Raw genomic sequence first — 13,185 nt, 5'->3', positions numbered from 1 at the left:
TGTGTGTGTGTGTGGGTAGGTGGCCCATCCATCCATCCATTATCCAATCCTACATTGCGCTATGAGGAGCGTAGGAGCCCGGGGCTAGGCAAATTGGTCCTGACATTTAAGATGAGAGTGACCAACCTCACTCATCCCCGAGTGGCATTACGTGACCAATAAACCCCAACCACCTCTTGGATATAAACCTTCATTGGCTCAGTCTGATTGGAGTGCTGTAATTAGCCACTAAACCACCAGGCGCCAAAATTTGGTTAGATGGTTACCACACACTGGAGTAAATGGTTTCCTTGTGTACAGGAAACCATTTGGCTTGTCAATCAGTGTAGAGTCACCCACAGGCAGAAAGAAGAGGAAAGAATGAAGGAACGAGAGACAAAAGTGGGATTCTAAAGTCACCCGTAGACAAGGACGAGGAAAGAATGAAGGGAAGAAAGACAGAAGACGATAGAAGGAAAGAAGGATGGAGGCTGGGAAAAGGCAGACACCCGAGAGCAGCACTACATCGAGTGAGTGTGGATGTGGGACACCCCCACCTACCACTGTATATATATATATATATATATATATATATATATATATATATATATATATATATATATGGAGCCTCTATGGTACAGTGGTAGAGTGTGCGTTTCGTACACGGGTGAACCACGGTTAGCGCCTAGCCAGGGTAATAAACTTTGGGAGTGCTCTCCCTGCCACGTACGCATTGGCGGACACAAGGGGTGCTGTGGTTGAACCAGTGTCGCTTACGGTAAAGTATGCTTGCACCCAGTCGGCTTGCACTGGCCAATTACACTTGGTTCACAGACTACACACACATCCAAAGCTACTCTAACACTACAGTTACACATACAAGCACTCCTCACCCTACATACAATCTCTACCAGACAGCCTAAGCCACTTGGTAGAGATACATTGGCTGTATCCCCACTTCATTCGGGATAGGCCGGTCCTGCAGTGGATACTCAAACGGCTGCTGCTGCTGATGATGATGATATACAATATATATATATATATATATATATATATATATATATATATATATATATATATATATATATATGTGTGTGTGTGTGTGTGTGTGTGTGTGTGCATTCAGATATAGATAGATAGATAGACAGACGGACAGACAGTCAGATACATACACAAAAGATCCTTGTAGCCCTATAGGGCCGCTCAGCACGTGTCTACATCTGAGCCGTCACTGAACCACACAATGCTTTGGTTCAAGAGCGTTACAGCTCGATCGTGCTGCAAATATTTTTGTCTTTAATGCTGGAAAGAAGGAACAAAGGCCAGAAGCCTGTAAAATTAATCCCTCCAAGTAAAACAAAAACAAGATAACAGAGAGCCAAATTAAAGATCAATTCATTTTTTTAGATGCATGGACACACCGCGTATTAAAGGCTGGAAGTCATTGTCATTAGGAAACATAGACAAAGGAAGGCAGTTCCAGACTTGGCCTTTTGCTTATATGAAGGACTAAGAGTAACGGTTAACTCTTGCATTAGAGAGTTGGACGGAATTGGGGTGAGAGTTTGTGGCTAGACGGGAACTACAGAACCTTCGTAGTGGTGGAGGGATGCACGCAAAGAGTTCAAATGAGCAGTGACCATTGAAGCAGCGACAGAAAAGAGATAAAGAAGCAACAGTGCAGAGAAGAGAAAGAGGTTGAAAGGAGCCAATAAGTGGAGGAGAGCTAATGAGACGAAAAGGCTTTAACTCCACATTGTTGAGAATTGTATGTTCGGATCCTCTCCTCAAATGAGATTTGTACTCTACACTGGGTCGAATAAAACCAATGTATAAAATCAACAACTGTGCAGGGGTAAACAAGTCATGGAGTAGGCTTAGCACACCTTATCTCTTGAAAACAGATTTTACAAAAGATGCAATATGATCTTTCCAAGATAAATCCTGAGAGAATGAAACCCCAAGTATATTTAAAGATGATGCAGGATTGAGCTGGATTTTGTTCAGAATTACAGGATTCTCCTAAGGGAGAATTCGCACGAGCTAAAAGATGTAAACATTGAGTAAAATCTGTGAGCCAAGTCAGACATTAGGTGTGCCAAAACCTCCCCGCCCCCCCCTTGTTTAAGTAACTGCTGAGATGGATAATGCGGGGAAGTGAATGGAAAGATGGAGGGTGTAGTCACTAGCGTATGAGTGGAGAGGCTTATATCTACAGCTTAGAAGGTCATTGATGAATAGAAAGAAGAGAGTTGGTGATAGGAGAAAACCCTGAGAAACACCACTATTGATAGTCCTAGAAGAATGGTGGACGTCTACAACGGCGGCTATTATACGACCAGAAAGGAAGCTATAGATGAAGGAGCAGCCAGAAGGATAGAAACCATAAGAGGGCAGTTTAGAAATCAAAGACTTATGTCAGACTCTACCGAAAGCCTTTGAGATGACAAATGCGACGGCCAACCTTTCGCCGAAGTCCAGAAATGGGGGTGACCAGGAGTCTGAAATGTAGAGAAGATCATCAGTGGAGCGTCCCTGATGGAACCTATACCGACGATCAAAAAGAAGGTTATGATAGGATAGGTGCTTTAAATTTATGTTTGATATGATTCGATTAAAAAAAAAAAATTCTAATGCAGGATGTTAAAGCAATAGGACGAAAGTTAGAGGGCTAAAAATGGTCACCATTTGGGGGGGACAGGCTGAATGAGAGGAAACTTCCAGCAAGAAGGAGAGGTAGAAATTGAAAGACAAAGTCAAAAGAGTTTGCCTAGGCATGGTGTAAGCACAGAATCACAGTTCGTGTACACTGCTGGAAGGACCCCATCAGGCCCACATGCACTGATAGTAAAGAGGCCAACAATGGCAGAAAATGCATCAATTGAAAAAAAATTTAATGTCAACCATGAGGGTGTCAAAGAGGGGAGGTCATGGAAGAACAGCACCGATACTGTCTAAGGTGGAACTGGAAGAGCAAGTCTGAGCGAAGAGTTCTGCTTTATCAGTAGAAGAAACAGCTACAGAACCAATTAGGATGGAAAAGAGGGGAAAAGGATGATGAGGTAAAGCTGTTAGAATGGTTTCTAGCAAGGTGCCAGAAGGATGAGGAAGAATGCCAGTTGGAGAATTCAAAACATTTAGTAAAAATGAAAATTCTCTTCATCAGAGCAAAGGATAGGCTTGGCATAATTCCGTGCAGAAACATAAAAGAGATGAGATTCAAGGGTGGGTTGGCTCCCTTACCTATTGTAGACCCTCGGCTTTGTAGACAGCAATAGAAGAAGTATGATTAAACCAAGCCTTTTTTTTTTTGTTTTTGCATTAGTCACAGGATAAGAGAACGAACGTATGCTTCCATGCCCGAAAGAAGAACCTCCATAATGTGCAAGGCACATTCAGATGGTTCTTGGCCATGGAAGCAATAATCTTTCCAGGAAAAATCAAACAAGTAGTGACTGAGGGCCTCCCAATCAGCAGCTTCAAAGTGTCACAGCTACAGCTGACTGGGAGGGTCCACATGCTTTACTGGAGCGAAAAGACAGATAAAGATGATAAGGTTTTGATCAGACGAGCCCAACAGAGAGAAAGGATTAACAGTGTAAGCAAGAGGATTAGTTGTGAGGAAGGGGTCAAGCATGTTCGGACACTCTCCAAGGCAGCCATAGATACGGGTAAGGTGCTGTACAAGCTGCTGTAGGTCATTAAAGATAGAAAACATGTAGGCTTGTTCACCAGATGGATCAGTGAAAGGAATAGAGAACCGAAGGTGGTTGTGAACACTGAAATCACCTAATATGGATGATATCCGAGAATGGAGAAATTGATAGGCTTGGTTTCCATCTTAGGAGGAAGATAGTCGAAGAATTTTTCATAATCAGGAGAATCAGGTGATAAGTATAATGCACAGATATATTTAGTCAGAGAATGACAGGATAGCCGAAGCCAGAGAGTAGAGAATTCAGAAGATTCAAGTTCAGGAACACGAGAGCAAGAATATGTTGTCGTGTACATACTGTATACAAAACAGCCCCCCTTGGCTTTGAAACGAGTGTAGAGAAAGTAGGGGGATACAAAGATAGGTTTGGTATCAGTCGTCTCAAGCAGTTGAGTCTCTGTGAAGAAGTTGAGGTTTACGGGAGAAGAGGTGATGCTCAACAGAGAGAAATTTAGAGGAAAGGCCGCAGATGTTGCAAAAATGAAAGCCGGATCTGAACTGCTATGACCATTGCTGTTACCACCACCACCACCACCACCGTCACAGCTATCACAACCACCATATCTACCACCACCTCTGTCATCATCGTCGTCACAGTTACCACCACAACCACCACCATCATAGCTATCACTGCCAACACCACCACCATTGCAGCTACCTCCACCACCACCTCCACCACCAACACCACCATCACAGCTACCATAACACCACCATCATCATTCCAGCTGCCGCCATCACCAGTATAAGTACCACCACCGCTATCACTACAGCTACCACTACCACCACCACTGCTATCACCAACACCACCACCCCAGCTATCCACTACCACATCTACCACCATTTTTTGCTCAATAAATTTCTGTTCGTAGCAACAATGAAGTAATAGATACTGCAATGTAGCTATACACCCCCCCCCCCCGTCTCTCTCTGCAGACATAAAAACTCCATGGAAATGTCCCGCCACCTCCTCCACATGCACGTATTGTAACACCGAGGTGATTATTATTAAGGACTATAACATCCGTTCAGAATAATTCAATTGAATTTATATTGAAACTGTCCCATCTGGGTCCCAAATACAACTATCTAACCAAGTTTCACTGAAGTCCAGGTTTCAGTTTTGGCTGTAACACCCACCCACCGACACACACACACACACACACAAGGATCATACATATATACAGGGTGTAACGCGACGTATGACAAAAACTTACACCAATGATCTATCATGTAATTCTGAGTATATTTTGTTCTATAAACATAATTATGCTCTCTGCGACCCCAGTTCAGTACCCAGCATTCGGATGTTTTGTGTAAAAGCTCGTCTCTTGCATGTGCCATTGGGTGAGAGCTTTGCAGGGCAACGGGAGAAGAGTATTATTAGCTTATACTGTACTATACATAAAAATCCCATATCCTATCAGTACACACGAGTTTTAAGAAGAAACTTTACGTAGTCTATTGATTCTTTAACATCAAGTCATGCATTCATGCAATTCTTTTGCACATACCGACTGTAATTAAGGATTAAATTCAAATTTGATGGCTTGCAAGGGAGGAGGGAGGGAGGGAGGACAGGCTGGTGTGTTGTTGCCAGTTATGTAATATTTGGTTTGTAGGATGTTGCTACCAGCATTATCATAACACCCACAGCTCATTTAGTGAAAAAAAACTTATTCTAAAGGGAGATTAGCCTCACTTTAAGTCAGGAAGAATTTTATTAATCAATTTTTCTGCTGCAAGTAAACGTGGCGCCACTGGGTATCTCCACCTGTTCCTCTCTGCAGCACATCATCGCAGAATCCGTAAAAAAATACACGATATCTGCATATTCTTCACTGCTGTACGTACGTGGCATGCTGTTTCATGAACATGTGAAGCTGAACCCGGTGAACAACAGAACGCGGAGAACAGTATTTAAAGTGTGTGCCTCCCCTGCAGATGTTCCCGTTCAAATGACACTGGACGCAGGGTTGCCAAGTCCTTATCATCAGTCTCGCTAGTTTAGTCCTGAAAACTTGCTAGAATGTCGCTAGATAATAAACATTGCAAAACATCGCTAGAAAATACGATAAAATCTCTAGAATATCACCTAAAAATGGCAAAAATATCCAGAATATAGTTAGATATCATGTTGCCAGATGTTAGTGCCGCAAGTAGAAGCAAGAAAATAGGTCTAGCAACATAGTCGTTACATTGGCAATCCTGTATCACTGTTCTCACGTCAGCTTATGAAAAAAATGGTGCCACGTTTACTTGCAGCAGAAAAATTGTTATGAGTAATAATATTACTCCTGACTTAAAGTGAGGCTAGTCACTCAGTATGGTAATGTTCTTTCACTGAATGAGCTGTGGATGTTATGATAATGCTGGTAGCAACATCCTACAAACCAAATATTACATAACTGGCACAACACACCAGCCTGTCCTCCCTCCCTCCCTCCTCCCTTGCAAGCCATAAAATTTGAATTTAATCCTTAATTACAGTCGGTATGTGCAAAAGAATTGCATGAATGCATGACTTGATGTTAAAGAATCAATAGACTACGTAAAGTTTCTTCTTAAAACTCGTGTGTACTGATAGGATATGGAATTTTTATGTATAGTACAGTATAAGCTAATAATACTCGTCTCCCGTCGCCCTGCGAAGCGCTCACCCAATGGCGCATGCAAGAGACGAAGCTTTTACACAAAACATCCGAATGCTGGGTACTGAACTGGGGCCGCAGAGAGCATATGTTAATAGAACAAAATATACTCAGAATTACATGATAGATCATTGGTGTAAGTTTTTGTCATACGTCGCGTTACACACTTTATAGATATATATAGATATATATATATAGATATATATATATATATATATATATATATATATATATATATATATATATATATATATATATATATATATATATATATATATATATATATATGTACAGTATACACCTTTAAATTATGCCTTTAAATTATTGTTTATTGAGATTCTCTTTGCACACAATTTATCTGCAAAGGTAGTGAGAGTGTGATAATGTGGTCCTGCCTTTCTTCAGATAGAGAGCGTACATGATGGAACTGCATTTTTATGATTTTTGTTACATGTTCTAGTTGACGTGGGTCCGGAGCCGTGACCTGCACGTTCTAGCAGTGGGCAAGTACATCTACACTTCAGACTCTCGGGTTGAAATGCTGCACCCTACGTCTTTAAACATCTGGACGCTGATAATTCGTTCTGTACAGGAGAGCGATGCAGGAACCTATGAGTGTTCTGTCTTCAGCAAGCCCAGGATGAGGCACATCGTATCCCTTCAGGTTGTTGGTAAATTGTTATACCTGCAAGAGTTAGACTTCCCAGGTTATTTGTACTACAGAATTACCATTTGTTTCTGTCACAGCAGCCCCCAGTACCTGCAGTGGCTGTTGTTTTAAATCCTTTGTTCTCCTTCTGCAGCTCCGCTAATCAGGATAGCAGGAGAGAGAAGCATGTATGTTCGAAGTGGCTCCCAAGTTAGGATCAAGTGTGTCATTTCAGATGCCCACCAGGAACCCCAAATTTTGTGGCAGCACGTGAGTTATCAGACTAGTCATTTAGTTCTATACTTACTTCACAATAACCAGAAGTATTGTTGGAGCCCTGCTTTTGTAACACTAACAACAGACAAAACTGACCTGATCATTACATTGTCACCAGCCCTCTCGATCAGTTACGCACTTTTTCATTTTATTCTTCCAAGTTTCAGACAATTATGTTCACCTTAAGGGAGACTTTTCAAACTGTATGAGTTACTTGTCTCCTTCTTTACCTTCTTAGCAGTGGAGACTTCTCTTAACTGTAGAAAAACCTAGCAAGAATGATAAATATTAAAAGTAATCGGACTGGAGGCATCAAGAAGGTAATAGCAAACCAGCTGGTTTATAGTCTTCCCTTCAACAGGTGTAACTTTTTCGGTATATTTTTCCGTCAACGAAGCAAGTTAACGAATCATATTTCAGATTTCAATTTTGGGCAGACCAGTCGGTGGATTATGATATATTGCAATTTCTATAAACAATGTTATTAAATAAAAGAACCTGAAATTTGTTAAAAGAAGTTTATCACCGCCAACAGGTATATAAAATTGTTTCGCTTTTAGTTTCGGTGTTAAGCTTAACTAACTTGATGTACATAGTTTGTAAATATCACAAGTACTTACCCTCTGGGGGTAGGGGGGTTTTTCAAGAATACTCCCCCAGTATCCCTGCTTGTTGTAAAAGGCGACTAAAAGGGTTGGCGGAGGGTTACTGCCCCTCCCCGGAAAACAGCTAACTAAAAAAACAAACAATAAGCCTCGGACAAGGACTGACCAAACGGTGACGACCAAGGACCGGACAAAGGACATGGTTATCGGAACGTGGAATGTAAGGGGAGCGAATGATGAGGTGAAAGAGAGAGAGATTGTCCAGGTGCTTGGAATAACCGAAACAAAATGGAGAGGAGAAAGTGTGAGAGAATGGGAGTATGGATGGGGTATATGTGCAGGAGTAGGTGAGAATGAGAGGGCAAAGGAAGGAGTATGTATAGCTGTGAGTAAAAGATGGAAGAAGAGCATAAGACAGTATGGATCAGTTGGGTCAGGGACTGTGTGGGTAAAGTTGAAAGTTGGAATACAAATGTGGGCGATTGTGTGTGTGTATGCGCCAACGCAAGATCGTGCTAGAAGAGTGAGAGAAGAGTTCTGGACAAATGTAGAAGTGTGCATGGAGAAGTTTGGAAGGAATGAGAGAGTGTTTTTGATCGGTAATATGAATGGTAAAGTTGGGAATGTGAAGGTGGATGGAATAATTGGTGAGTGGGGTGTGCCTGCTGAGATAGATGAGAATGGGAGTGCGTTAGTGGACATTTGTGCTGGGAGGGGGTTGGTGATAGCCAATACCCTCTTCAGGCATAAAATGATCCACAGGTATACATGGCGAGTGATGAGAAGGGTGGGTGGTGAACTGAATGAAAGGAAGGCAAGGATTGATTATGGGTGTGTGGATGAAAGGATGCGAAGATGTGTAACGGATGCATGAGCTTATAGAGGTTGGGGGAGTGGACTTTCTGACCACTACTTGGTGGTGGCCAGAATTAGAATTCAAGTAAGATGGAGGAATAGAAGAAGGGAAAGACGAGAGGAAGGAGTAGTTGCAAGGAGAGTGGAAATGTTACAAGAGGATGAGAAAAAGGCAGAGTATATGAGAGAAGTGGAGGAAAGATTGGGCAAATACGAATTGGAGCAGATGGGAGACATGGAAGGTGTGTGTAGGATATTTACAGAAGAAATATGTGCAGCATGTGATGTGGTGTGTGGAAGGAAGAGAAGACGGAGGGGGGGTGCAAGGAACAGCGTGGTGGACTGAAGAGGTGAGACAGGCTGTGGCACAGAAGAAGAAAGCATACAATGAATGGATGAGAAATAGGGGCGTGGAAGAAGTTGAGAGGCGGAAGAGAGAGTTATATGTAGAAAGAAAGAGAGAGGTGAAAAGATTAGTAAGAGAGAGTAAGAAGAGAGTGGACGAGGAATTTGGAAGGAATTTGAGTGTAAAGTGGAGGGACTGTATGAAAATGTTCTGGAAAGATATGAAAAGAGTAAGACAGGGTGGAAGTGAAGTTAGCAGGGGAGTGAAAGATAAAAATGGTAGATTACTAGTGGAGAAGGGAGGAAAAGTGAGCAGATGGAGAGAACATTTTATGGAATTGTTGAACATAGAGGATGGAAGTAATGCGAGTATAAGTGGCTGGGGAATGGCTGGGAGAGGGAGGGAGGTGAGAAGACAGGAAGAAATCAGTCGGATAGAAGTTGTGGAAGCAATAAGGAAAGTTAAATCGGGGAAAGCCCCAGGAATTGATGGAGTGTGTGGTGAAATGCTGAAGCATGGGGGAGAGATAGTAGTAGAATGGATGTGGAAGATGTGCAGATTGGCTTAGGAGGAAGGTAGAGTCCCGGAGGATTGGAAGTCAGGTATAATTATTCCCTTGTACAAAGGAAAAGGGGAAAAAGAAGTGTGTGGTAATCATAGGGGCATTTGTCTTCTTAGTCTAATAGGAAAAGTGTATGGTAGGATACTTATTGACAGAGTTAGAGAAAGAACAGAGAAATTAGTTGGAGAAGAACAGGGAGGCTTTAGGAAGGGAAGAGGTTGTGTAGATCAGATATTCATTCTTAGATCTATAGTGGAAAAGTTTCTAGAGAAGGGAAAGAAGTTGTATGCGGCTTTCATGGATTTGGAGAAAGCATATGACAGGGTTGATAGACAAGGATTGTGGCAAGTGTTAAGAATATATGGAGTAGATGGGAAGTTGTTGAATGCTGTGAAGAGTATGTACGATGGAGCAAAGGCTGCAGTGCATGTGGATGGTGAACTAAGTGAATTTTTCTCTTTGAAAGTTGGGTTGAAACAGGGATGTGTCATGTCTCCATGGTTGTTCAATCTGTACATGGATGGGGTAATAAAAGAGGTACAAGGTAGGGTAGTGAATGTTGGAGTGGCCCTGGTGAGAGAGGATAGTGTTTGGAAACTCCCTGTACTGTTGTTTGCAGATGATACTGTGTTGTTGAGTGAAGACGAAGGGGAGCTGCAAGGCTTGGTGGATAAGTTTGGGAGAGTGTGTAAGAAACGGAAACTAAAGGTGAATATAGGGAAGAGTAAGGTGATGGTCTTTGAGACAGGTGAAGTCAGTGAATGTACAGCGAGGTTCGATGGTGAGGAAATGGAAAATGTGAGTACGTTTAAGTACTTGAGTAGTGTGATGAGTAAGGATGGAGGTTAGGAGGGTGAAGTGCTTGAAAGGGTACAGCAGGGAAGAAAGGTTGCTGATTCTTTGAAAGCAGTGATAAGAAACAGGGAAGTGAGCATGGAAGTGAAAAAGTTACTACATGACAGTATTGTGATACCAACTGTAACGTACGGAAGTGAAGCTTGGACGTTGTTGGAAGGACACAAGTCAAGAGTGAGAGCAGTGAAAATGAGTTATTTAAGAGGAGCCTGTGGAGTCACATGGAGAGACAGGCTGACGAATGAGGATATAAAGGAGCGTTGTGGTGTGGATGTGGATGTGATAGGAAGCGTTATGAGGAACACACTGAGGTGGTTTGGCCATGTGGAGAGGATGGAGGGTGAAAGACTGACGAAGGGAGTGTATGTGAGTGAGGTGGAGGGACGAAGAGGGAGGGGGAGGTCGAGGATGAGATGGAGGGATGGGGTGGAGAGGTATATGAGAGAGGGGGGTGTGAGTTGGGAGCAGGGCAGTGAAATGGCGGGGGACAGGGCGACTTGGAGACGATTTGTTTGTGGCCACCCCAAACGGGATTGAGGCGTTTGGCAATAGATAGATAGATAGACAAGTACTCTAAAAAGGTCGACATTTAAGAGATTCAGCCTACAGATGTTGAATTAAATGTGTGCTTATATATCAGACATTCTGCAATACAAATCTCTCATTGGTGGTCTGTGGTAGAGAGACCATCCGTAAGTTCAGTGTTACCACCAAGGGAACAGGTATTACCAGTAAATGCGCTGAGTGCGTGACGAGTGAGCGAGCGTTTCTACATACGCCTATCATCATAATTTCATCTTGGTGTAAACCTTCATCACTTCTGGAGAGATAGTTGAACAATAACAGAAGAGTAATTGAGCTATAATACTTAAATTCTCTCTCTCTCTCTCTCTCTCTCTCTCTCTCTCTCTCTCTCTCTCTCTCTCTCTCTCTCTCTCTCTCACACACACACACACACACACACACACACACACACATACACACACACACACACACACACACACACACACACACACACACACACACACACACACACACACACACACACACACACACACACATACACACACACACACACACACACACACACACACACACACACACACACACGCCAGCACGCAGGCACATATGCACGTACGCACGCGGGCAATCAACATATGAAAGCGAAAAACAACTCATAACTCGCATGTGTCACTTTCGTAGTGACATGTCAATAGGAACCCTCGTTACATTCCCTTGGAAAATTGGGATTCCAAGGTGCTTCTTTGGTCTCCGGAGTATGTATAAAAATCAAATTTCTTGAATGCACCTATCTGTTACCTGCTGAAAGAATCTCTTCTCTCACATAGGAGAAAAGTTAGCCTCTGAAAACCATCGCGGTTGGGCCATGTCGTGCCAGGACGGGCAGGGTTGGGTCGGTTCAGTCCGCTCATTTCTCAGGTGAACTTCACTGCGCTTGCTCGCATCTCTTGCTCGCTCATACCTACGACAGAAATTCTTCATCATACAAGCACAATCTAATGGACCTGAATGGTAGTGCAAGTTGCCACCAGATTACAGGTGTTCAGAACGGTAGATGTAATGTGCAGTACTTCTTTTATCTGACCTGTAGCTGAGATTTTATATCTATCTGTCTTTCTGTCTATTTATATATCTACGAATTCTGTATATCTGTCTATCTATCTATCCATCTATCTATCTATCTATCTATCTATCTATCTGTCTATCTATCTATCTATTTACAGTATATATATATATATATATATATATATATATATATATATATATATATATATATATATATATATATATATATAATGTTACGGAACAGAGAGAGATAATGAACACTTCAAGTGAGAATACTAAAATCACTACTGACCCGCAAAGTTCCAGGTTCAAAACAAAAGAGTTAGGTAAAATTACAAGTTAAAGTTTAATGCTCAAACTAACAACTAAACATTCAGGACTCATAAGGATAATGTAATGGCAAAAAACAGGTTAAATATATGGTTAACTGCAATAGCCTCTATTAACACGAAATTAGCAAGAGTAAATTTATCTACGTCAGCCCTGATAAAATGAGAAAACCAGATAATGCTCAGTTAATGCAAGATATACTATTACAGATACAAAATATTACTAACAATGGCTGACATCAAAAACTCCACACGAATCACAAAAACCTCACCAGGCCCACGAATTAACACCTTATGCTATCCAGTACAAGAAAAAACGTAATAACACTTATACTCAAATTACACAGCAGCTAGATGGTTGGAGACTTCCTGAGCACTCACAAAAATAATAACAACTGTACAGGGGAGGACAGAGATGTGAACAAAATGAGGAGTAGATCTAAGTGGCAATTAATGCAGAGACTGAGCTCATTATATAGGGGCTGGCAGAGCTTGATACAACTTTTAAGAAGGACGCGCAAATGAAGCCATAGGGGACAAAGAGTTGACACTCCTGTTCTGAACAACAGAAAGAACGACTTACTCTACTATAAGGGAGGAGAAGGGGGGAGTGAGGTAGAACACGGAAGCTTGGTCACTATGGAAGCCACGAGGCGAATCGCGATCAAACATGCAGCATACTGTACGATAGAATTATACAAAAGATGATGAAATCATAGGCTATGTAACACCTCCCCACAAAAAAAAGAAACTTACAAAGGAAATTTCTTATTACTCTA

Source organism: Coenobita brevimanus, chromosome 68, assembly GCF_032717465.1.
Source record: "Coenobita brevimanus isolate Jiangsu-jjx chromosome 68, ASM3271746v2, whole genome shotgun sequence".
NCBI classification, from domain to species: Eukaryota; Metazoa; Arthropoda; class Malacostraca; order Decapoda; family Coenobitidae; genus Coenobita; species Coenobita brevimanus.
This window is presented reverse-complemented; position numbering follows the sequence as displayed.